At 39.2% G+C, this 27,589-nt stretch overlaps 1 protein-coding gene and 1 long non-coding RNA gene across 13 annotated transcripts in view; both read left to right on the top strand.

Annotated features, from left to right (window-relative positions):
• The window catches only part of RBMS3 (RNA binding motif single stranded interacting protein 3), a 712,557-nt gene that overhangs the window by 268,063 nt on the left and 416,905 nt on the right, over nt 1–27,589 (top strand). The gene's annotated exons all lie outside the window — the stretch shown is intronic.
• Nucleotides 3–13,947, top strand: LOC116599810. Its single transcript, XR_004289460.1, has 3 exons — nt 3–13; nt 1,952–1,954; nt 11,766–13,947. It is a non-coding gene; the product is annotated as an uncharacterized LOC116599810 (long non-coding RNA).

The following is a 27,589-nucleotide window of genomic DNA, read 5'->3' as shown; positions in this document are numbered from 1 at the left end:
CTCTAAGCAAAAAGTGAATAGCAGTAGCGTTATTCGAATGGTTTCTCTTTGAATCATTTCTTCCTCACAATTTTTATTGGATGGAAAAGGAAAGGGAAAAGGAAAGGGAAAAAAAAATCACTATTACTCAATACCTCAGAACTGAAGAGTTTTGTTTACTCCTAGGTGGCCATGATAACAAATGGGAACGTGAGATTGTTGTATTCTCTTTGTGTGTTGTTTCTGAGGGTACTCCCCTCTGTGGAGAGACAACATGGCATAGAAGCTCAATGCAGTTCCATGTCCCTGAGTTCCCAGCCTTGTTCTAGCACTAACTAGCTGTGTAACCTTAGGCAGGTGAACTCAGTACTCTAGGGCTCAGGTTTTCACCTGCAGATAAGACTAGTGAGGGAACAATTTCAGCCTCATAGGGTTATTATGAACACTGAATACACTGATATCTGTGAAATGCTTGGTGTTCACTGAGCCTTCACACTGTGCCTTCACACAGTGAAAAAATATATATTTTCTATATATATTTCTATATATAGAAAATAGAAAAAAACAAACACTGCTTTTATTTAAAAATTACCAAAGACTATCTCCCACATATACACTTTTTCCCTGTATCTGATTATTTCCAATGTTTTAGGTTTTAAGTAGAATTATGAAAACTGCCTTAGGTAAGGTTTTCTGGAAAGAGGAAGTTAGGTGGAGATTTGCAGGCAGAAGTTCATCAGGGAGTGCCCTTGGGACCAACAGTAGTTGGGAATGAAGGAAGGAGAAACAAGAAGAAGGAATAGTTGGGCTGTCGTGAGAGCTTGCTAACACCTTGATCTCATGGGAAGCTCTAGAGTTGGAATGGCTTTTCCAGATTGTCTCAGTTTGGGGAGAGAGGACCAGGCTTCTCTACATCCATTCACTTTAAATGCAAGGTTTGAAGTGAGGAGTCTTTAAATGGAAGCTGCTGCTGTGATGGTGGTGTGGGTAGTGGGACAGGACGGGGAGTGCATGACCTTGGGCCAGGTGAGTCTTTTGGCCAAGGGTACTAGCCCGAGAGAGTCTCATCTGGCGTCTGGCAGCCACCAAAACCATCAGCAGTTAAGAGAGTGGACCCCTCAGTCCTGAAGAGAGCATCTGGTGACCTGTCGCCACAACTGTCATGTGGACAAATATAAATTAGTATTTCATTTGTCACCAGTGTTTTAATTTGCTTCAATATAGATCTTCCATGCTCAGATGGAAAACAGTGTAAAGCAATTTTCTTATAGTATCAAATTAACTGGTCACAATGAAAAATAGCATTCCCTCCAGGCACTTGCCTTCTTATCGCCTGAAAAATCCACCATGTGAATTTTGATGTTTCAGCTTGTCATCCCATTACAGTGTACACACAGTATCTTGAGTTTGTGAGTTCGTAATGTTTGAACATTTAATAATTATTGTAAACTTCTTCCAAGCCTAGATGATTATAAGCTTTTTGTTTTCATTTCTGTGACATAAATAGCATTGTAGGAAAAACAAAGGTCTTTTTTAAATATACATGTCATTATTCCATGCTAAGATATCAACTGTATTTATTTTTTTCTATTTGCTTTATTATCCTTCTTAATATGCAAATGTATTTTCCATAGGCATATTTATGGTAGGTATATGTTTTTCATTATCTCTTTTGTTTAACTTAGTGTCACAATCATAAGCATTTTCATGTGGCTAGTAACTTTCACAGTAGTAACTGTAATAGAGACACAAGAGGGATGCCTGTGTGGCTCAGTCGGTTGAACATCTGCCTTTGGCTCAAGTCATGATCCTGGGGTCCTGGGATTAAGCCCTGCATCAGGCTCCCTGTTCAGTGAGGAGTCTGCTTCTCCCTCTCCCCCTGCCTGCTGGTTCGCCTGCTTGTGCTCTCAATCCGTCTGTCAAATAAATAAATATTAATATCTTACAAAAAAATAGAAACGTAAGATTCCAGCAAGTTGCTCTACTATAAATTGCTTCACCATTCTCTTACTGTTTGGCTTTTAGCTTGTTTCCAGGTTTTCCCTATCAAATCATAGTATAAATTTTAAAATTCTGAACTCAGTAAATTAATTCAGTAAATCGTAGCAGTCAATACTGGCTCATATCAAAGTACAGGGCAGGCGTAACAATGATAATATTCAGTCTCTGCCTCAGTGGACGTGGGACAGTCATATAAATGTGGCTTTAGTGATGTGGTAGAGCCGAGACAGCCATCATCATTTCTAACCGTGTAGGAGGGAAAGAATCGTTGAGGAGGAGGATTTTAAGCTAGGCTTTGCAAGGTGAGTAAAATTTACACAAAGAAATAAGATGATGAGGGAATTTTGAGCCACAAGAACAGTAACAGCAAAGAAAAGGGGATGTAGAAGTAATTACAGATATAAGGAACCATGAGTCAACTGGTCTGGTGGCTTATAGGAGATAAAAGAGGTGATGGAAAAGATAATTTAGAATCATGTATTCTGGGAACTTGGCCTCCATATTAAAGAATTCGGATTCATCTGTAAGTAAAAAGGTAGTTTTAAGAAGAATACCATGATTAGATTTGTGCTTCAGAAAAAGTCATTGGCATTACCCTGAAGAGATTGGTTGGAGAGACAGACAGGAGACTCATATTCTAGTTAGAAAGATACTGTACTAGTTCAAGGAAAATTTATCAAGCTATTCTTTCATTTTTTGTTCTTGCCTTCATTTCTTCATAATTCATGAATATCTAATCTCTTTAGCGGGATGTTAGGCCTGGGGCTATTGAAGATCAAGGTCTATTTAAAATTATCCATCTTCCAAGCAAATATGAAATGAGAGCCCACTTTGGGCAAGATGGGCGAATCAGTTTCCTACCAATGCTTGGTCCTGAGTTCCCAGTCTGGTTGTGAATAGGGTAGAGCATTTGGTGATCACAAGTCAACGCATCAGCTCTATGTATAGGACAATTAAGTTCCTCACCAAGTGAGATTCCACAAAAGAGATTAGAGGGACTCTCTAAATGTCTTTTCATCTCAACTCTTGAAAAGACAGTAGATCATCTCCGTCTTCTTATTTCTTTTTCACCTCTATCTACAAACAGAGAAGCAAAATCCAAACCTGGAATTGTAAACCCAAATGGAACAATACACAGGCCAAGCTGTCTGACTATTTGGAGATCAGGAGAAATTCGAATACCTTGAAATATGTCTCATTCATTTACTGAGTTAATTGGAACACTTCTGTGAGAAATAAAGGGTTTTTGGATGCCACTCTGCATTTTCACACTGCTATTCCCAGTCTAGAGAAAGATTGACGCCGCCCCCCCACCCCCACTCCTTTCTTGCATTGCACCTAACCCTCGTCTTAATTCAGGCATATGGTAGGACACCAGGCTGTTGCTACCGTATCACTTAGATGTCATACTTATGAATGAGTCACTGCTCTAAAAATATGCTTTGTTTAAAAGGACAAGCCATATTTTCTAAAATCTTTCGCAGAACTAATGTAGTATACTAATTCTTACACACTAGCTATTATAGCTGAATCACGTGCTTGATAAAAAATAAGAACATTAAGCCAGATTACGTTTGAAATATATCATTTGTGAAAACACGTTTTAATTTAAAGACAGGTTGAAAGTGATTAGCTGCATTAGGGATTTTGAAGTGTGAATTTCATTATTCTGCCACAATCAGTTGTCTTGTCAACTACCATAAACTTAAATAAAGAATAAGCTTACGACCAGGGAAATATGTCATCTGCTTTCAAAGGACAAACTTATACCTCAAAACCATTATTCAATCAATGCACTATTACTTGATGGTTTGAGGCAAAAGTTATCTACCTTTGTGTTGGTGTAATTAAAGTTCCATGCCCCTGGAGGTGTGGAATGGGTATAAGAAGGGAGGAAACAGCATAAGCAAGGTGTTTAGACAGGACACTGTCAGATCCCCCTGGCTTTTCATTTCTCTTTTTAAGATTTTATTTATTTATTTAACATACACACACACACACACACACACACACACACACACAGAGCATGAGCTGGGGTGCGTGGGGCGCGGGGAGAAGCAGGCTTCCTGTTGAGCAGGGCTCCTTCCCAGGACCCTGGGATCATGACCTGAGCCAAAGGCAGAGTCTCAACTGACTGAGCCACCCAGGCGCCTCCCTGGGCTTTCATCTGTTCCCACATCTCACCCCAGAGGGATGGAATTTCCAACTCTTAGTATCTGTGACTTCTCTTCCTGGGGTGGCCCTCAGGCTGCTAGTACTACTCTGCCTATAGGTACAGAGAGCCAAACAGCTGCTCCCTTCCCCACCAGTGGCCCTTACCCAGTGACCCTCTGCTGCCTGACTCTGAAAGCCCCATTCACTTGCTCAGCTCTGTCGTGTGATTTACATTCACTGTTCCCTGCAAAGTGTAGGCTAAAGCTACCCTTCATGAAACTTGATCTAAAATCATTCCCTTGCTTGGGTTTTTCTCTGCTGTCCGCTTCTGTAACTCCAAAACAGGTTGTTCTGGGAGCATTTCCTTAATAAATGGCTTCCATATAAATACCTGTCTTGAAGTATACTTCTCAGGAAGCTGAAAATAGTATGTTGCATAAAGTCTTTCTTTCCTATAGTCAACCTTTTAAAGATACAGTCTGTGTTAATAAACCTTCTATCTGTGCAAATATACACTGAGAGGGCTAAGCGTAATGAAACAGAACATTCCCAAGAACTTGAAATGGCATACGGATCCGGCAGATGGGATTTATAGGAAGACCAAAACCAGGCTACCTATATGACAATTGCCTTCGAAGGTACCCAATGCGCGGTGACCATTTCTGCCAACCTTATTCTTTCTATACACAAGCTACAACCACAATTCGAAGATGCGAGAAAGCTGCTGAGCCCGAGCTCTGGCTGGAGGTCTAGATCCCGTAAGGAAGGTGCTATCCATGGGAAGATCGAAAGGAAGACATAGGAGAAAAGTTGTGGGAAACTGCAGATTTTACTGTTTGCTCGGTTCAGAGACTTCATGCAGAGCGGAAAGGTGGGAAGTGTTGACCTCTGCTCAGGACATCCACACGAACTGTTGGACACTGGGATTGTCCAGCGGTCATCCACTTAGAAATCTGATTGGGATTTTAACCTAGTCATTTTAAGAACAATTGTGAACCATAGGAAATTCACTGACTGTATTTATGAATGCAAATCTGCATAATTTTCTCCTTGTTTTGGGTAAGTAGGGAAAAAATCTAACCTACAAAGGCCATGCTGTGGCAAAATGAAAGGGAATGATATCGTGAAGACAAGAGGGAGAGCAGACCTTTGAACACTATTTATAACAGGAACCAGAAAAAATTTAGAAGACTATTTGTCATACTTAATCTGATTTAAGGAGACATTGCCTTTGGTAAACAGGAAGAGAAGCCCACGAAACAGAATAAGCCGAGATGAAGGGACAAGAGGATGAAATGAAAAGCGGACAGGATGCGAGGCCAAGGCAACAAGCTGGGGTGAAATGGGAGCTCGGCGAAATCAAAGATGAACACAGGGAGGCAAGAGCAATAATTTAAAAATTTAAAATCACATTGGAGTCAGGCCTTACACACACACACACACACACACACCCTACTGGCACAAAAAAGAACACAAGAAAGTAATATTAAAGGAAATGAATGATATCCAGGACAAATGAAACAGATATAATTGAGAATTATAAGTGTTCTGGAAGGAAGCTTGATAATGTGGAACCAAAATAACAAAGACACAAGTGAAGGACCTTTGTCCAGATCTGGGAGTTTGAGAGAAAAGGAAGGAGGGAAACTAAAATGCAAATGGCAGGAGTCTGCCATGATCAAGGCAAAATTATTTAAAGGAGAATAAGACACATATCCTGATTTTATATATATATATATGTGTGTGTGTGTGTGTGTGTGTGTGTATACATATATATATTTGTTTTTAATGTGTGTGTATATATATATGGAAAAGAATGACAAGCACCCAGGAAGAAAGATCCAGGTTATCTCTAAAGGGATTAGTATTAATTTAGCACCATAGAATTACTGGCATTTCAAAATTCCAAACGATAGTGAAGCCAATTTAGAGGAACTGCCATTTAATTCATTTAACAAATATAAGCTCCTATGTTAGGAGCTTATATGTTTCTAACATTTTAGATTCTGAGAGTACTACAGTATAAATTTTTATAAGCTGAAATGAACTGTGTATGGAATTAAAAAATAATAGATCATGGCGACTACATGCAAAGTCTGATGTAGAAGTATAACCACCAAAATTATTTATTTGCTGGACTCTTCTCATGGAGTGTCTGATTCAGTAGGTCTGGGGTACTTCCCGATAATTTGCATGTCTAAGAAGTCCCTAAGTGATACCGATGATGTAGCTAGTCTGGGACCCACACAATCAGAACCACTGATTTATATTAACTAAAATTTGGGAAGGAAAATACCAGAAATGCTCAACTACATTGGAATGATTACATAGTTGTAGACACTAAAATAATATTTTTGAAGATTATACAATGCTATAGAAAAATCCCAATTGAGGGCACCTGGGTGGTTCAGTGGGTTAAACCTCTGCTTTTGGCTCAGGTCATGATCTCAGGGTCCTGGGATCGAGTCCCGCATTGGGCTCTCTGCTCAGTGGAGAGCCTGCTTCCCTCCACCCCCGTCTCTCTGCCTACTGCCTACTTGTGATCTCTCTCTCTCTGTCAAATAAATAAATAAAACAAAATCTTTTTTAAAAAAAGAAAAATTCCAATTATAATACTGTACAGATTACTTATCACGTAAGAATTTATGAACCATGTTCTTTAACTATATAAAGAAATTCAGATAAAAAGACAGAGAGAGATGTCGAATACACAAGGACAATCAGGAAATCCAGAAATAGTTGCACTTATTATCAGTATTAAGAACAATAATGTTATAAATTTAATAATTTTGTTAAATTTATAATAATTATAAATTTTATAAATTTTTATTATAATTATATAATTTGTGTGTTCTTAATAATTTTATAAATTTTTGTCTGTATAATTTTCTGTATTTTCCATATGAACATGCATTCATCTTATATTGAAAGAAATTAAAATAATTTTCCCAAAAGACCTCATTCAAATATTGTGTCTTCAGTTCAGCTCCTACAAAGTTCCCCATTCTATCGAGCCAAATGTGAATTCCTCTGTCAACTCATCAAGGAAGCTTTCATCACATTTTCTATCATTCATTAAAAATTGATGATTTACATTAGTATTTTAAAGGCTCTGAAAAGTCTCAATATTAAATATTATTCCAGTATCTTCCAAACTTATTTTTCCACAGAACAGTGCAGAACATGCCTCACTGTTTTACAGAATAGTCCACACAGCCGCATCAGCTACTCTTTCACATTTACTGAATGAATGAATGAAACCAATGAATCAAGGAATCATACATATTAAATACCTATTTATTAATATTTTCTTGTCAATGAACCTAAACTAAAGGTTTCCCTCACTAAAGCCATGAGCATCTTTATTTATATATACTTATACTTCCCATTCCCTAAGTATCCAACACAACATACTTTAAAAGTGCCTACTGGGAGCAAGGTACTCGATGTATAAAGGTATTTATTTTATTTTATTTTATTTATTTATTTTTTTTTCTCAGATTTCAGCCAAGTATTAATTTGCCAGTTCCTCATTTATTTCAGTTTTCAAAAAGCTTTAAATTACTTCCTTTTTTTTTAAAGATTTACTAACTTATTTATTTATTTGACAGGGAGAGACACAGGAAGAGAGGGAACACAAGCAGGGGGAGTGGGAGAGGGAGAAGCAGGCTCCCTACTGGGGAGAGAACCCCTTGCTGGGCCGTCCCCAGGACCCGGGTGTCATGACCTGAGCAGAAGGCAGATTCTTAAGGATTGAGCCACCCAGGACCCTTTAAATTACTTTCTATAGATCACTGTCTATCTACATGGTCATTATTCAAATTTAATCGAGTGAGAATTTCATTTAATATGGGTGAAAACTGACAATGAAAGAATTCAAGCATTCTCTCCCAGAAACATACAAATACCAGATGGAGTTTCCTGCATTCTGAAAGTTGATGACACTGCATTTCCAAACAAATATTGTATGCCAATAATAAGAACCCATCTGGAATTTTATAATTAATTATTTTCTCTGCCAAAGATTCTTTTTTTTCTACTGTAATGGCTACCTTCCATACCATTCCTACCTTAGATTATAGGATTTCTTATGACCACTTATTTTACAATTACATGAGCTATAGAAAAATATGCAAAAATATTTGGAATACTTGGTAACTTCACAATGAAAATAGTATGGGATGTTTTCATATATAAACAGCAAGCTTCCCAGCACACCACCAAAGATGAAAAATGGAAATGAAAGTCTCTGAAATAAGGGAAAAATCATTAATAGAATTTAAATTTGTGACTTTCATGTGAAGATTACAAAACTTTGTCCCCCAACACTGCATATAGAACAAATGCCCCAAAATAGTGTGTTCAGGAACATCTAATAGAATTAAAAGATATCGTGATTTTGAAAGAGAAGGACACCAAAGGGCGACTGGAATTAAAGATGATCATTTGATCTTATAAACTGTGTTTTTAAAATGTCTTGATGGATGCAAACATTTCCTTCATAATGAGATGATGAAAACCAAGTACTTTCATGTGGAATCCTAGGTTTTAAAAAAAATCAAAACACTTTAAGAATATTACTACCTTCCTTTAATAAACACAGCCAGACCTTTTTGGGGCGAGGGGAAGAGACAGGAGAACCAAAATCAAAGGGTTTATAAGGTCATTGATTTCATGGTTTGATCCAAGAAAGATAGTGCTGACTAGGGCTCTTGGGATCCTGACCGGTGAGATCATAGTCAGAGAAACCTCTAGAAAAGCAGATCATTGTAGAGGACTGACTGCCTTTTCTGTTCACAATCTCTCCTTTCTCCTGTTCCCAAGAGCATTCTTCGACTGGTGATAATCCTGGGTCTTCCTTACCCCTTCTAAAGGCCATTCATTAATTTGTTTATTCAACCAATATTTCTTGAGCTTCTGTTACACCCCAGCCAGCCTTGTGGGGGATGAGAATCCAGGAGTGAACCAACACTTATCTGAACCCTCAGCTGGGTTACAGCACTATAGAAATTCTTACATATTTTTCCTCATTAACACAGGCAGAGCCTCTATCCCTAATTACACAACAGAATGTTTTGATACCATATCTTCACTCACTCAGTTAATATTTATTGAGGGAGAAAACTACTCCAGTTTTTCTTTTAAACCGAGGGGAGAGATAGATATTTTAAAAGATCCTTTCCTATGTTATGTATAAATATTATAAGTGAAGCACTTTTCTTAGAAAATGCCTGAATGTATGGTTGTTGTTTTTAATATATATATTAATTATAATTTAACATAATGTAATGTAATATAATATATTGCAGTGAAGCCCGGCTGCATAACTTCAGATTGCATACATAATTCATGGTATGTTACATTGAAAAAAATCTCAGCTGAGACTAGGCTGCCTCATATTCAAAATTGGAGTAATAGTACCTAACATTAAGTTATTATGAGATCTCAATGAGATAAAATGTAAAAAAAAAAAAAAAAAAAAAAAAAAAAAAACTTAGGACATAGCACAGAATATATTTCTCTAGTTTCTAGTATTATATAAATTTTTATGTTGATATTTTAGATAATAGAGCATTTTGTCTATTTCAAACCAGAATATTTAAAGCACCTTGTAGTACCTTGCCAGGAAAAATGTTGGGATACTACTCTCCAGCAACACCTTATTCTTCAGGAGGGAAATCATCCTGTTGTAATGATGCACCAGCTTAAGGCACGTCAGCTTCTGGAAAGACAAGGCCATCAGTCCGGGTCTAAATACAGGACACCTTTATCATTTCCAAGAAAGAATATCTTTTAAAAAAAAAATCAGTCTCAAAATGTTACTGAAACTATGCTGCTTTTCTTCCTCTTCCTAGAAGAGGATGCTTTCGATCGCAGGATTTTCCCTGAGTCATTATTATTAGTATAATTATTGTTATTATTATTTTCACCCCTTTCTTCTTCATGAGGACAGAAAGGACACTCTTAGGCCAATCTTTTTTTTTTTTTTTTTTTAACATGTCTTTCAACCCCAGAAGGAATTCCAAGCTTTCTGTTTTTCAGCAGAAGAAACTAATATAAAGTGAAGAAGAGAGAAATTTATTCTCCCCTCACCAGCAGTTTGGGGAAGGAAACTTAAATTATGTACCAAAACATTTATTTTCTTATATGCGGTATTTGTTAAATGGCTACAAAACCCTAGGGTAAAGTGAAAGGAGTGCTTTCAGGAGTATATAGAAAATGAGTTATTAGTGTGGTATTGCTGTGTCAAAAAGAAAAAAAAAAAATACTGGCTTGTGCCACTGCTTGTGAATCTTTGTGTGTTGGAAAAAATTTCCAAGGTCAAGTTTCTAAAAGTATGACTTGAAAACAGTGATTTCTCTACTTTTACAATTATCCCGTTGCACTGCAGAGTTCTGGCATTCTCTAGAGGGCAGTTCTTTGTGAACATTGTTGATCTTGGTATTTTTCTGTCCCTTCTGGATGAGCATCAGCTCACTTATTTTTTTTTCTTCTGCTGAGCAATATTGTTCCTGGGCCCTTTTGTTAAGTCACAATAAACGAGACAAGCAACCAGCAGGTCCTTGACACAGAGTCACTTATTGATCTGAAAACCGTGCTGTGCTAACCTCACCTTAAGACCCTGCAGCATAAAATTCCAGGCCCTCGAAAACAGCCGAAGCTTTAACACCCAAACACTTGCCATCCTTGTTTTCAGTAACATCTGACATATTTAGAGAAGAGCACCCCTTATTAAGGTAACAATTACTAGTGTTTAGTTATGGTAACCTTGACATCCAGCATGTTCCCCAGGTCTCTCCGGAAGTTAAATACTATGTCTTGTTGTCCCCCAAAAGAGCATGAACACAGATCAGGCCAGTCAGTGTCACCATCTTATGGCTGTTGTTGCAAATTAACCAGAGTCTGTGTTGCTCCTTAAATTATGTAATTTTATAATAAAAGGGCATTTTAGAAGAGAGGTGAAGAATTGTTTGTCGGAAGGAGTTATGTGACTTCCAATGCCTAAAGCTTTGCATGGGACTGGATGAAAGAAGAGGTCTTGTTATGTGTATACTCCTCCATTCCTTCCCTCATGCGCTCACTCAGTCTTTCAGTGGCTAATATGAGCCATAAAGCGTCATTAAGTCCTGCCGAACTGTCCCGTTTTGAACAAAATCATTCTGTTCTATATTGTCTTGGCCCTGACAATCTGTTGGGATAAAACACAATCATAAGCAAACTACAGATCGTCCTCGGTACAATGAAGGACATCAGCAACATGTGGTGATAGAGACTAACAGAGGGGAGAAGGAATCCAGCTTCTGGACAGTCTGGGAGATGATCAGTTATTCCAGTAAGAGGAAACAGCGGATACAGCAGTCCTGAGGCAGTGTAGCCAAAGTGCAGGGAGGGGAGAGGATATCATGAGCTTTGATATAAAATTGTCCGAAAGTTCGTTGTAACACATGGTCAGGTCATGTTATCTGCCCTGTATTATTTCATGCAACTCCTTGTAAATTGCTCAAATTGCTTGTAAACTCTTTGGTCTCTGTTAGATGTCCTTGTTAAGTTCTTGAACTCACACTTTACTTACCTGTCCCTAAATCGTTGCTGAAACTAGGATGCTGTTTCCCTTTCATCATCATGCTAAGCAAAAACAACAACAGAGGAAAAAGAGAAAAATGATTCCATTTGTGTGAGATTCTAGGAAAAACAGATTCATCCATGAAATTCATCAGGAAGCAGATCAGTAGTTTGCTGGGGCCCAGAAGCTGCAGGCAGGGGTGGCTCTAAAGGTGCAATAAGGGGCTCTGGGGGGACTTAGGGGAGGGGGAGGAATGAAAGTATTCCATATCTTGATAGTTACAGTGGTTCTACAGTGACTATATTTGTAAAACTCATCAAACAGTATGCCAAAATGGGCCATTTATTATGTGTAAATTCTATTTCAATGAAGTTGGTTAAAAATTTATAAAATAAGAACAAAAAAGAAAAGAACATTAAAAAAAAAAAGCTCAAATTTCCTTTCTCCATCATCTCTTCCCTAGTCTGACATAGCTTTCCTTCCACCATTGTGTTATGGACTATGGGTTTTTGTACTTGTGACAAGCATACCACTTACAGCTTTTAATGAGTATCTTGGTGTTAAGCTGGCTGTTTCTCCTTGGGGCTTGCATATTCCCTTGGGAGAGAATCTGTATCTCATTTGTCTTTTTCTCCCCCCACTTAGCACCTACCTCAGAACTCATAAAAGGACCTCACTGAGCACTTGTAAAATCAATAGCACTATTTTCATATTTACATCCTGCCTCGTTCCCAAAAAGGATGAACAGGAAACAACATTGATTTCCAGGGGTTGATGAATGAATGGAGTGTTCTTGGCACTGGAGCCCACATCCTGGCTCCATGTGTAAAAACTGGGGGCAAAATGGGTTTTCGACCTCCCTTCTTCACACCTGTACTTGCTTATTGATTGAGTGAAATGCTTGCGATGGTTTCTCTGTTCTCCAGTAGGGAAATGCTGTAGAGACGCTCTGCATTTTCCTTCTTAATGGTCCATTATTTCTCTGCAGAGAGGCCAGGAGTAGAATCAGTGTTGGCAAACCACAAAGAAGTGGACACGACAGTGTAATAGGAAGGCAGCTATTATGTCCCATTATTACCTCGAGTGAAAGAAAATCGAAGGAGCATAGTGGTCTATTGCATAACTGCCACTCTCGGGTTGTTGTGGGGGAAAGCTGTGTAAATCAGCCCTCCTGTGCTGGTTCTTGAGAAGACTTTCTCCCCTTCCCACAGACCCTCTCCCTATGCAATTTTTCGTTTCTCAATTGGCCGATTCCCTGGAATATTAGCTTTTCAAAATATGACACAGAAGTTCACCAATTCCTTCCAACTCATAACACTTTAAAATTGCAACTCCAAATTATTTCTGTTAAAAATAGCTGATTTTTATGACTCCTAGGGGATTTCTTATTTTAATCTGAAACCTGCAGAAATGGTTCAGTTTTGTAGAAATGATGGGGGAATGTCTGCTCTTAGCAGTTTTTGTGTTCAAGGGCAAATCAACCTCTGTGCTTGCTAACTCTAATTTTCCAAGTGTTATGAGACTTTAATTTGATTCTTTATCCAGTGTGCATAAAACGTTCACTGGAATTTGCATAATACATTTATTGTATAATCACTCTTCACGTTGGTTACCTGCTTCCTCAAATGAACATTGCTTTTTTAAGGCGATATATTAATGTAGGGCCAATTTGAACTTTGTAACTAAACAGAATTATGTATATCTCTGAAGGACAAACATAAAGGAGAGAGAGAAGGAGAGCATGGACTTGTTCTGAAATTGGCTATTATATAAAAATAGCCCCGATCCTGCAATTCCAAATATTAATTTTGCAAACAGAAGCAGGGGAAAGATTCCTGTCTTTAAAAACATAGAGATTTATTATGTGGAGAAGGAATACACTTGTTCGGCCTATCTCTTAAAATGCAGTTTAGGCAAGTAGATTCCTTCAGGATGCTAGATTTTAGCACAGTCTAAGAAGGTGAGGGAGTTGGAGAAAAGGGTGCCGTAGGCTTTAGGCCAGGAGCTTTGAAGGTGTTTTAATTCATTCAGTGCCCAGAGCCAATATATAATTAAGGTAATATTATTATTACCCTCAGTTTTGGTTTAGTGTGCTGTGTCTTTGGACACACTGCTATCAAACAGCAGAGTGAAGATTTGAACCCAGACTATATGAGGCCAGCATCTTTGTCCTTCAACTACACCGGACAGTTTTCCTTTAAATAAACTTTTCTAGGTGAACCATGAGAGACTATGGACTCTGAAAAACAATCTGAGGGTTTTGAAGGGGCGGTGGGTAAGAGGTTGGGGGAACCAGGTGGTGGGTATTATAGAGGGCACGGATTGCATGGAGCACTGGGTGTGGTGCAAAAGCAATGAATACTGTTACGCTGAAAAGAAATTAAAAATTAAAAAATAAATAAAAATAAATACACTTGTCTAGTGTGAGCCACCTTGGGGACTGTGTATCTCTTAACATCAGCACTGTCCAGTGGAGCCTGAAGAGCACTTGGCACAGGGACTATTCAGAGATTGGGAAACCTGATAGAGATTGCATGAGATTATGTCGGAGATCTCCATTTTCCTGTAATTTTACAAGGATAGTAGGTGCAGTCCAGACCTGATGAATGGCTTGTTGCAGACCAGAGTGTCTCGGTCTTTAACGTGGATACAATCATCTGGAGATCTTGTTAAAATATAGAGACTGACTGAGTAGATGCACAGTGAGTAAGAGATTCTTTTCCTTTTGTTTCTGTTTTTTGTTTTTTGTTAAGATTTATCCATTTATTTGAGAGAAAGAGAGAGAGAGAGAGAAAGAGAGAGAGAGAGAGAGAAGAAGAGCATGAGCAGGGGAAGAGGTAGAAAGAGGGGGAACAAGAGAATCTCAAGCAAACCCCCTGCTGAGTGCAGAGTCCAGTGCGGGGATCGATCTCACCACCCTGAGATCATGACCTGAGCCAAAAACAAGAGTCAACTGCTCAACCAACTGAGCCACCCAAGCACCCCACAGTGGGTGAGAGATTCTGAATTTCTGCAAAGTCTCAAGTGATCCATTGTTGCTGGTTCACAGACCAGATAGAGAGTAATAAAGTAGAAAACCTCTCTGAGGAGGCCCCTCTGATCTCTGATTACAGGGCCATTTCTCTAGGGATCCAGGTCCTGACCTTAGTTAGGACATTGTACTTAACCATTGGTCATAGTTCTCTAAGCGGTGTCTTAACCAGCATATCCTAGGATCATTGAAATCCCATTGTCTTTAGTCAACTAAGACTCATCAAACACGTCTTCCCTATAAGAGAGAAGATCTGAGCTGCAAGCCATAGGTCACCAGCTATGAAAGGGACACAGAAGAGCTAGTACCATCAGCTCACATACCAGTTTCCATACTATAGTAAAATTTCCTTAGGGAAGACATATCTTTCATTGTTGAGTAAAAAAAACAAAACAAAACAAAACAAAACAAAACAAAAACTCACTTTCAACTTCTAAATAAATGCACAGTCATGAGTATAATGACATGACTATTGAAATTCTTGGCATCCTTTCTGAATCACAGATCTGAAATTGTGTCTCAAGGTCCCAATATAGTTCCAAAATTCCTTTGAGATGGGTCCAACCTAATTGCAAGGAGAAGGAAAATGGGCCTCCATTCTCCTGTATTTCAGGAGCGCATTATTTGAATTTGATTTAACTGGCTTCTGAGATCTTTGGTTTGCATGCATTACGGTCTTTGAAGTATCTTTCAAAGAAACAAAAAATTCAGAAAAAATCACTCTCTAAGTCTAGGAGGCTTTAAGAGTATTGCTTATTCCTACTTTATTAATTTTGAAAATCTTTAAAAATGTTGGAATAAGATCAGTTTTGCAAATCAGTTGGCTAAGTCATAATGTAGAACTCAGAAATCTTTAAGGAAGAGCTGGGCAATTGGATGTTGAAAATAATATATTAATAAGATTATAGTGATCCATATTTATCGATCAGGAAAGGTAACCACATGCCTTATTTAGAGAAAAAAAAAGCGGATTATAAAACTGCATAATCTGATATTATTTGGGTTAAAAATAAAAGAAAAAAATGAACAGTTTGTTTATTTTTGAGCCATGGCGTCATGCTTAATTTCCCTCCATATTGACTGAAATTTCTTCAATAAAATTGTATAACTTTTAAAATTAGAAGAAAACAACACTACTATTCATTTTTAGGGAGAAAATAGCTGGGGAGCCATTTATAAAATTTTTACTACAGTGATTTTCATTTCATGTTTTTTGATAGTAGGAATCGTTTTTTTTTTTTTTTAAGATTTTATTTATTTATGAGAGAGAGAGAGAGAGAGAATGTACACGAGCAGGGACAGGGACAGAAGGAGAGGGAGAAGCAGACTCCCCGCTGAGCAGGGAGCTCACCACAGGGTTTGATCCCAGGACCCTAGGATCATGACCTGAACCAAAGGCAGACAACCAACTGAGCCACGCAGGTACCCCTGATAGCAGGAATAATTTTTATCACTTTATAATCCCCTAAGTGCTTCCAATGCATATAACAGTAGAGCACAAAATTAACTTTTGGTTGCTTTTTCAAATTAGAACATCAGAAAGAATCAGAGGAGAGTTTCTTGGGAAAATGAACCATAGCACTAAGGTCTAGGTAGAAAGGAACTTAACATTTATTTCATTGAATACGGTTTTGTTGGTTTGCTTTTTATTTTTTATTTTTATTTATTTATTTTTTTACCCTATGCATTTTCTTACTCTCAGTTACCTACATGTATACATAAGTTTCTTTATTTTTAAAATTTGAATACAGAACTAGAATCATATTTGTTATATCAGGTAGGATGAAAAGAAGTAATTGGGGTCTAGTAGGATTAAAAAACACCATTTTTCATACTGCTAGGGACAGTATTTATGGACATTTACTTAAAATATTTGGAATAAGGCCTATAAACACACGACTGAAGACTGCACCTGGTAAAATACGGGTTTAAAATAGAAAATGCATGACTTTTCGTTAAACAGAAGCTTCCTGAGGGTTTCAAAGTGAATTTTGTCGGTTTAGAAGGAGGAAATCATGCATGGAAACTTTCCCAGGAAATTCAAAAGTTTAAAGGAATGCCAGGCTTTGTGCAGAAATTTAGATGAGGTGACAACAAAGTGGAGGGAATATCTAGAATGTAAAATGTAGTCAAAACAGAGACCCACAGATAACACGTCCTTCTTAAAAAGAGTCGACCTGTATGTAGGATTCCCCTCCTCTTCCTTCCTTTTTGCACTGAGCTACTTAATACACTCCTCTGGGTGGTTGCCTAGTTCTGGTAAAATATCCATCCTCTTAAGATGAGTGGCCATGGGTTCGGGGCTGTTTCTACTCTAGAAAGATGTGAAAGACTACACACATGCTTCCTAGGCCATTAGCTGGAGCCATTGAGTGTGCCTGTGCATTAAAGCACCTGGGAGCTGGGAGATGAGGGCATGGGACTGTCCTTCCATGGCTTCTCACACATTGAGACCATCATCTCTGCTCTTCTGATAGAGGAATAGTAGAGTTCCACACGTCTGTAAGACCAGAGCAAGGAGAGGGAGGGCAGGACGGGCACTCAGGAATGAAATCATAACTAGTTTTGCCTACCCTACTGTGCACTGGGATTGTAGAGCTATAATTAGAGTGTTCAGTTACAGCTTGCTTCCATCATAGTTACAAACTCAATGGAATTATTTTATCAGTACCCTGGCTGGCTCCTGCAGCCACACAGCACTACACGTTTGTACCTCCCACTGCTGTGGATGGCAGAGACACATTAGGACCAAAGGTTCACACAAGACATGTATTTTCTTTGTATCCTTGAACACTGCCTGTTAGTAAAGGAAAGCTTTGCAAGATGATTCGCAGAGGCTAATCTGCCCATTTACAGCCAAGCAGACTGCTCCCTTAATCTCTGTGATATTACAATAAAGTAATGGTTGGTCTAGTCGAAGACCTTGGCAAATCAGTGAGTTTCTTTAATCGTAATAAAGCATAGTGATCTCTCTAAGCCTATAAATGATGATCCTGATCTTAATTTTGACTTTATTCAGTATAAAGAAGCAATTTCTCTCATTTAAAAATCAATTGAACGGGGTGAGTAGGGAAGCGAGTTTTGGGATTTGAATTTGTGTTTGGTTTAATAAGACTTTCTGTGCAACATAAATGGGATGAGATAGTGTCCCATTTTCAAGTGGCATACTACTAAGTACTTTGCTTCCTAACTTTGTCTGTCTTTGTAATTGTTCTGTTCTGCCGGGAAATGCCATATGGGACCTAATTTCTTTTCCTGGTGCTCCCTTTTGTCATTTGTGCAAAATGTATTGACTTTGTCCCCACCTGGAAGAAATACTTACCATGTTGGAATACTGGGATTTTCCTTCCACTTTTTATGTGGTGCTGATTCTTCTCCATACTTTGTGTTTAACTTAATTCATTTCTGCTATGCACAAAAACTGGCAAACAGAGAGAGAGAATAATACATGCATACATAAATTTAGAAAATTGGATAATTTTACCATCAAGCCACACACAAAACGGGTTAGGGCATGTTGAATCAGGCATTCAGCTTTGATGAGCAGAACTGTATACATAAAATCATGTGTACTATACTGATGGAATACATGGCATTTTGCATATGCTCACCTATTATAACCCCCTATGTGTCAGGAGACTCTCTATTGGATGCCTGGGTGGCTCAGTTGGTTAACCGCCTGCTTTTGGTTCAGTTCACGATCCTGGAGTCTCGAAATCAAGTCCCAGTCAGGCTCTCCTTCTCCTTCTCCTACTCCCCCTGCTTGTGTGCTCTCTCTCTCTCTCTCTCAAATACATAAATGAAATGTTTAAAAAAAAAGACTGTATTGTGTTTAAATTTCCTTATCTACCCTGCTAGACCATTAGCTGCCTGACGGAAGGGACTATAATAGAGTGTCTTAGTTTTCTCTGTAGCATCTAGCAAGGTATCTTTCTTGCACATAGTAGATGTTCAGTAAATGAAATAATAGGAAAGTCACATTATGATTTAAAAGCATTCCTCCTTGGGGCACCTGGATGGCTCAGTGGGTTAGGCCTCTGCCTTTGGCTCAGGTCGTGATCTCAGGGTCCTGAGATCAAGCCCCGCATCAGGCTCTCTGTTAGGCAGAGAGCCTGCTTCCCCCTCTCTCTCTGCCTGCTTCTCTGCCTATTTGTGATCTCTCTCTGTCAAATAAATAAGTAAAATCTTTTAAATTTGTTAAATCTTTTAAATTAAAAAATAGAAAATAAAAGTGTTCCTCCTAACAGTTAAAACCTCCAAAAACTGATCTCTCATTTTAGTGTTTCTGGCACTAGAATATCAAAATGTTTGGGTAATTAAATTCAAACAACAGGGGAATCTAGTGAAGTAATCTGTTTACCATATCCAGGACATTGTTACCCTTCTTATTTACCTCTATTTGCTAAGCATCTGAGGGCTGCAGCCCTTTGCAGAGAAAATACATAAGCTTTTCTTTTTTTTTTTTTTTCTTCTGGATAAAATCATTCCAAATCACTTTCTGAAGATGTTTCAAAGCATAGGTGATTTCAGATTTTAGTGGATTACATTTTAGTTCGCTCAAAATTAGCATTCTTATCTCTGGCTTTTGCATTTTACAGGATTTATCTTTTGCCTTTATTTTTCACTCATCTAAATTATGCCATATGGCTCTTCTGGTTCCTCTGTAGTATACTTGCTTCGTTATACTAATCACCATGAACCTACTGAAGTCATGACTGGGGTTTCTGGTTAGCTTGGTTTTAGAAATATACAAACAGTGAAGAACTTATCAGTGCTACCTTGCAAACATCTTTTTTGATCACATAAGGCAGAGAATTAGGAAATGCAAAAATAAGAAAAAGACATTCAGCAATCACTCAACATTTTCGAGATGCAAGAGGAATTAGCTGAAATGTGGAGGCAAGGAGCCACCTGGACTCCACCAGACCTGTAGGAAGTCTGCAAACCACTCCTCACTTCTGCCAAGTCACCTTCCGTCCCCGAAGCTCTGGGTTTCTGCTCTGAGGTCAGAGGACAGCCACAGAATATCATTAAGCCTAAAAAGAAGGTGGGGGGATTGATGGGAGGGCAATCCTTAAACATCTTCAACTGTTCAATTTGAGTGGAACTTCAGTTGATGGTGTAATTCCCAGACAAAGTGTTCCCTTATTCTGTTTAAAAATCGCATTTGACTCACAGCTGGATCGTCTTTGAAAGGAGTTGGGTGTTACATCAAGCCATCTGTGTTTCAAGTGGGCTTTTACGACAGCCATTCTAAAAAGGAAGAGCAATGCAAATGTTGTGAGATTTAGTGTGCAGTTCACTCTGAGAGCAAGTTTCTCTCTGCTGACTAGATGCCACCACAAATCTGAACCAGGAGTTCTGGTTTTAATGTCTCCCTGTGCCCCCTCCCCCTGCAGAAAGTACAATCCCAATGTTGGTCAATGAGAAATAGAAAATTTAAAAAGCAAGCACAACAGAGGAGTACCAAACAGGCTGGTGAAGATGGCAAAGAGACTTTTTAAAAAATTTTTTATTTTTTAAATTTCTTTTCAGTGTACTAGAACTCATTGTTTATGGACCACACCCCGTGCTCCATGCAATACGTGCCCTCCACAATACCCACCATCAGGCTGGCCCAACTTCCCACCGCCCCCGCCCCGCCCCTTCAAAACCCTCAGATTTTTTTTCAGAGTCCACAGTCTCATGGTTCATCTCGCCCTCCAATTTCCCTCAGCTCCCTTCTCCTCTCCATCTCCCCATGTCCTTCATGTTATTTCAGCAAAGAGACTTTTAATGAAATGCAAAGGGATTGTCACACAGTGGTCCAGTTGAATGGCAAAGGTCGCACAGAAGTTGCCTACAGATGCAACCCCCTGGGGCCAATCCATTGTTTGTGGAACTCGGTTACACTTTTTAAGTGTGTATATGTCTATATATATATATATATATATTTTCTCTATAAAGTCACTGGGCTTGTGGCTCAATAAAAATAGAAAAATTTTAAATTAACAAGTTTAAGGTATTTCATGAAAACATTGATCATATCTGCCAATGGAATGAGTGCATTTGGCGAATGACCTAATTAGCACAGAGTTGGTTTTTTCTCAATGCTCTGCTCCCCACTAATTGCAGAACTGCTGCGGCCTTCACCACTGACAAGGAAGAAAAACAAGGACTGGGGTGTGGAGAAAACAGTGACATTCCGGTTTAATTCATTTGAACCTGCTGCCAAGCTTAATTATGTAATTGAGGGAGTGAGGCTGGTGTGCGTCCAGCCACGTGGGCTGGGGTTTGCGACGGGTTCCATTCACCAGTGTTTTCTTGAATATTTTATCAGTGACCATAAAGCATTATTAGCTGGGGCTGAACTCATCTCCCTAGGCTACCCCTCTCCAGAGGTAGGTGCAGAGGTTCCTGTTCCTAGACTTGGTTCTTTGGCATTAAGGAAGCAAATTGAAACCAAATTGAAGTCATTGTATTTTGTAATAAATGCATCATTATTCTTTAGCAGCAGCTTTGCATCTCATTCTGTTCTCCTGGTTGCATGTAGTGCATACCGTCCCATAAAACTCAGAAATGCAACGTACATTTCTACAGTCAGAGTGTTTTTCGGGGTTGCTCAAGACATTTTTTACCTCTGCACTTTCATTTGAATTAGTGAGACTGAATATGTATAGAAAACACAGAGCTCAGTGAAATATTTCATGTCTGGTGGCTTATTCTTTCTTTAGAACTTTGTATCACGGGGTCTGAGCACCCCTGTTGCTGTGGAGCCTTCTGTAGAAGTGATATTTTGTACAGAGGCAACCCTCTCCTTGCTGGCCTGATGGCTCTAGAAATGCATTCTTCTCAGAGTTCGCCCATTCCCTCCCTGATTCAGAGAAAGCTCAGGTATTTCATTCCCTCACAGAGATTTCTTCTGTTTGGCATTGAAGTTCAGCCCTGGAGATCAGCGTTGTGATTTTGTAATATCTTGTGTAATGTGTGGGGGTGGAAGGAAACAGAGGCAGCCAGAGAAGGAGCCATGTTGGAACAGAAGCGGTCGTGAGGTCGGGGGCCGCCTGGCTGGATGGCAGCATGGTGGAGCCAGACGCGGACCCCTTGGCATTTGTATTGTTCTTTAGAGTCAAAATGTATTAATAGATGCTTTAATCAGTTAATTCCCATTCTAATCTGTGAAGCATTACACCTTTTAAACATACTTTTAATTAATTTTGACAAATATTTATTAAGCACAGGCTATGTGTTAAGCACAGGCCCAGTAACTCAGTACATATGAATAAATAACACTCATTAACCAAGAGGGACCTTTTTTTCTTCTGCCTTCAAGTTGCAATGACCAAAGGGAAGGATCCCTCTTTCAGTAAGGGCAGCCCTGCATATGTGTTCCAGATTCTCTCACCCCTCCACTTTTCAGGAACATTATTCTATAAATTATCTCCTTGCCCTCATGAAGTTTTGATCTCTTGCTTTCTGCTTTCTGTCCCTATCTGTAATTTCCAAGAACAATCCCATAATGGGTGCAAGAAGTAAGCATTTGTTGAATAGCTTGAATGAATCTTCTGTATTTTCCTGGCTTCCTACTGAAATCAGCTGAGGAACACACATGTATACATGTACACCTGCACACACTTGGGTATGTACTTGCGTGTAAACGCCTGGGCCACATTACTAAATATATTGATTTACTTTCCTGGAGGTGAGAAACGGACACTGGTATTTTTTTTTAAGCTCCCAAAGTGATTCTAGTGTATAACTAAGATTAAAAACCATGGTATCTTCTATCTTAAAACAAACGAAAACAACTCTTTTGACCTCATACCATCTCTGTAGTGGACCTGTCTCGTAATTCTCCTTCCTACCAAGATAACAGCAAGGAGGCCTGTGAACACTCTCTCAACCTCCTTCTCTTTCTCTCACTCTTCAACCAGTCAAGCAGGCTTCACTCCCCACTATTTGCCTGAAGAAAATCATGATCATGATACCTATATTCCAAAGCACACTGGACATTTGCAAGCTCTCATCTTATTCTCATTGTCTGTGGCATGTGACGGTGGATTTCTCTCCCTTTCTTGGAACACTTTCTTTCCTTGGCTTTGAGACATCCTATTCCCCTTTCAGTCCCTCCTTCCTCTCTGATTCTCCTGCAGCCTCCTTTGCAATCTCCTGTTATTACGTGTCACCTAAATGCTGAAGCTGTTCAAGCTCCAAACCTGGGCCCTTGGTTTCTACTTACACTAGGCATTTTTGTCTGTTACCATCTCTGTAAATCACATCTTTATGCTGTTGACTTCCTACTTTATATTTCCAATCCTAGCCTCTTTTCTGAGCACCAGCCTAGTATATCCAACTGCTCCTTGACATTTTTACTTAGATGTCTCGCAGGCATTTCTGACTCAACCAATATTTTAATTTTCCCTCTCCTCAGTTAGATCCTCCTCCAGGCTCCCCACTTCAGTAAATCACATCTTCACCACCCATTGGCTTCTGCTGAAAAATCAGTAGTAAGCCTTGTCGTCTGTATCTCCCTTACTTCCCAAGCCAGCCAATCTATCATCAAGTCCTGCTAATTCTGCCTCCAAAATATAATTCAAATCATCCACTTTATCCCCTCCATTTTATCACCGGCCACCACTTGTCTGGATTGCTTTAATAGCCCCTAAATCTTGTCCTGATTCTGCTTGTGCAGCCCACCTTCTCCACAACCATTCAATCTTCAGCAGAAACCTGTTGGGGGGATATTTTAAGAAATGCAAATCATTTCTTGCTACTGCTTCCTTAACTTTCAATGGTGAGCAATCCATTGTTAGATTCCATATTATATGCATTTGTTTTCTTTCAAGGGCCCAATTGTAGATTCATTGGTATGGTTATTTGTTTCATGTCCATCTCTCATCTCAACTCTAAAAACACATAAGAGTGGGAGGTGGAACCATTCTCTTCTTTTTTAAGATTTTATTTGTTTGAGAGAGAGAGAGAGAGAGAGAGAGCAAGAGAGAGCATAAGCAGGGAGGAGAGGAAGAAGCAGTCTCCCTATGAGGAGGGAGCTGGATGTGGGACTCGATCCCAGGACCCTGAGATCATGACCTGAGCTGAAAGCAGATGCTTAACCAATTGAGTCACCTAGGCGCCCCAGGATTACTCTTTTTAATGCCTATATACCATGTGCCTGGCAAAGTGCCTTAAATAGAATTTCATTACTCAATGAAAGAATGAGCATGTTAATGGATGAAGATAATTGACCAAAGCATGAGGCAGGAGGGGGTGCCTTGTCCAACCTCACTTACCCAGCTCTACTGAAAATTCAACCAGACTGAATGAACTGCATTGAATCTGTTTGTGGGACTGTTTTATTCGATGCCCTGACTTCAGAATAAAGGGATTTCTGAGAACTGTGCCTGTTGGCTTCAGGAGCTACTGACAGAAGTTTGCAAAGTAGGCTTATAAAGTAGTTCGTTGTGTGATGCATTTGGAAAGAGCTTATGAGGACTTCGCTTCAAATCCTGAACTCGCCAATTAAGCAGCTTGCAGTTTAGGGGTTAGTTGTGCCACCTTGCTTCAGCCTCTGTTTCTTCCTGTATCCATGAATGGGCACAAGGCCAATAAGACCTGACGTCATTGTTTCCCCAGGGATCAACATGTCAACCGCCCAGCATATAGTACATGGTACAAAGGAGATAACATCTACATTTTAGTTTTACTTTCTGTTCCCCCGACTCTACTTCTTGATTTATTTTGTTCTTTTTCTCCATTCTCGTTTTGCTTTTATTTCCCCTATCTGACTCATCTTAGTGGGTGGTAATACTCCTATTACTCACATAGGTTGAATTTTGTGGCAAGAGAAGAGTTAGTGGGACTTACAGAGGAGGCTTCCGTTTGGATGAGAAACACAAACCTCATAGCTTCTCTGCCCAGCTTTTCAAGAGCACTTTGTGGTACACTGCTGTGTAACAAGTTCATTTTAGGATAACATGCTGGGAGGGAGGAAAAGAAGAAGGGATTCGAAGGGAGAAAATTAGAAAGTTAATTAAAAGAAACAACTTGGTAATTGAATTCCCTCGCTCTCTTCTTTGGTTATGGGAGTGGGTCATAGAGCATGGTTAGTAAGTTTGCTTTGGTAGCTCACCTCCAAACTTCTGAGGAACAAGTGTGAGAGTGCAGAGTAGATCCCTGACGGATAGATGAGGAAAGGGCATATATGATGGGCCTTTTATACATGCCATGCCAAGCTGCCCTTGTACTCATGCTTGAGCTTTTTTATTTTGAAATATAATTGGCAGCTGACATTAGAGTGACACTAAGCCCAAGACTAAGCTCATCTAATTTATGGGCATGCAGAATCCCCTTTCCACCAATTCTGCTTCCTTGATTCTAGCTTTTTTTGTAGCCTTATTCTGTATACACACTCACACAGGCAGCAAGGGCAGAGAACAGTATAGGCAACACTGGTGACTTCTTCAGATTACACTCAAGTAACAAGTGACATGGGTCTATTTTTGTTATTTTTAAAAGAAGTTTTGAGTATTTATTTAATTACTCTAGCACATATAACTTAAGAGTTAAAATAATTTATCTAAGACATTATCACCAAGTGAGATGAGGTCCTGTGGTGCACTAACAGGAGCTTAGGTATGAATGAGAACTAGTTTCAGACCGTAACTCCCATTCACAACATTTATTCATTCACCCAGTTGATGTGCCTCTATATATCAGATGTGTACTGCGTTCCAGGCCTCGTGGAGGTTGTTGGTGATAACTCTGAGTTCTATCAAGGCTTTTATTAACATCAGCTTTTTCCCCCCCCATCCCTCACCTCATCACAGAGAAGTTTTATTCAACTGGCCCATATTTACCCCACAAATGCTCTTTCTTCAGCACAAAAGCTAGAATAAACTCCCTAGAATTACTCAAATCAGGGGTCAGCACCTGCTCTGGCTCACATCTCCTCAAACTTGAATAGGCATTTGAATCTCCTAGGGATCATCCAGAAATGCACATTTCCAACTCAATACACTTAGGATTCTGCATTTCTCACAAGCTCCCAAATGGTTAAGCTGCTTCTGATCCCTGGAGTCTGATGCCCCATCTTCATTGACTCATTCTTTCCTACACAGGGGAATTGCAAATAACCAAGGACTAAGGAGCAGGCATGATTTGACCCATTGCTTATATAAGGGACCACCGTTATTAGGTCTTTCTTTTTTTAATTAGCATATAATGCATTATTTCTTTCAGGGTACAGTTCTGTGATTCATCAGTCTTACACAATTCACAGCACTCACCATAGCACATACCCTCCCCAGTGTCCTTCATTCCACCACACCATCCCTCCCACCTCTCACCATTCCAGCAACCCTCAGTTTGTTGGCAGGACCAAGAGTCTCTTAAGGTTATCTCCCTCTTTGGTTTTGCTTTGTTTTATTTTTCTTTCCCTTTCCTCATGATCGTCTGTCTTGTTTTTCAAATTCCTCAAAACAGAGAGATCATATGATAATTTTCCCTCTCTCCCTGACTTATTTTGCTTAGGATAATACCCTCTAGTTCCATCCATGTCATTGCAAATGGCAGGATTTCATCTTTTGATAGCTGCATAATATTCCATTACACATACACACAAACACACTACATCTTCTTTATCCATTCATCTGTCGATGGACATCTAGACTTTATCTATAGTTTGGCTATTGTGGCCATTGCTGCTATAAACATTGGGGTATATGTGCCCCTTTAGATCACTACATTTGTATCTTTGGGGCAAATAAATACCCAGCAGTGCAATTTCTGGGTCCTAGGGTTGCTCTATTTTCAACTTTTTGCGGAACCTCCATGCTGTTTTCCAGAGTGACTGTACCGGCTTGCATTCCCACCAAGAGTGTAGGAGGGTTCCCTCTTCTCTGCATCCTTGCCAACACCTGTTGTTTACTGACTTTTTTTTAGCCATTCTGACTGGTGTGAAGAGGTACCTCACTGTGGATTTGATTTGTATTTCCCTGATGCCTAGTGATGTTGAGCACTTTTTCATGTGTCCATTGGCCATTTGGATGTCTTCTCTGCAGAAATGTCTGTTCATGTCTTCTGCCCATTTCTTGATTGGATTATTTGTTCTTTGGGTGTTGAGTTTGACAGGTTTTTTATAGATTCTGAATACTAGCCCTTTGTCTGATATGTCATTTGCAAATATCTTCTATTCTGTCGGCTGTCTTTTGGTTTTTTTTTTTTTTACTATTTCCTTTGCTGTGCAAAAAATTTTCATCTTGATGGCGTCCCAGTAGTTCATTTTGTCCTTGCTTCCATTGCCTTTGGAGATGTTTCTAGGAAGAAGCTGCCATGGCTGAGGTCGAAGAGGTTGCTGCCTGTGTTCTCCTCAAGGATTTTGATAGATTCCTGTTTCATATTGAGGTCTTTTATCCAGTTTGAGTCTATTTTTGTGCATGGTGCAAGGAAATCATCCAGTTTCATTCTTCTGCATGTGGCGGTCCAATTTTCCCAACACAGTTTGTTGAAGAGACTTTTTTCCATTGGACATTCTTTCCTGCTTTGTTAAAGATTAGTTGACCATGAAGTTGAGGGTCCATTTCTGGACTCTACTCTGTTCCAATGATCTATGTGTCTGTTTGTCTTGATGATAACAGATTTGTAATAGAGCTTCAAGTCCGGAATTGTGATGCCACCGGCTTTGCTTTTCTTTTGCAACATTCCTCTGGCTATGTGGGATCTTTTCTGGTTCCATATAAATTTTAGAATTATTTGTTCCATTTCCTTGAAAAAAGTTTATGGTATTTTGATAGGGATTGTAGTAAATGTATAGATTGCTTTAGGTAGCATAGGCATTTTCACAGTATTTGTTCTTCCAATCCATGAGCATGGAATGTTTTTCC

The sequence above is a fragment of the Mustela erminea genome, chromosome 1, assembly GCF_009829155.1.
Source record: "Mustela erminea isolate mMusErm1 chromosome 1, mMusErm1.Pri, whole genome shotgun sequence".
In the NCBI taxonomy this organism is placed as follows: Eukaryota; Metazoa; Chordata; class Mammalia; order Carnivora; family Mustelidae; genus Mustela; species Mustela erminea.
The sequence above is the reverse complement of the archived record's forward strand: the minus strand, read 5'-3'. Positions and strand labels throughout refer to the sequence as shown.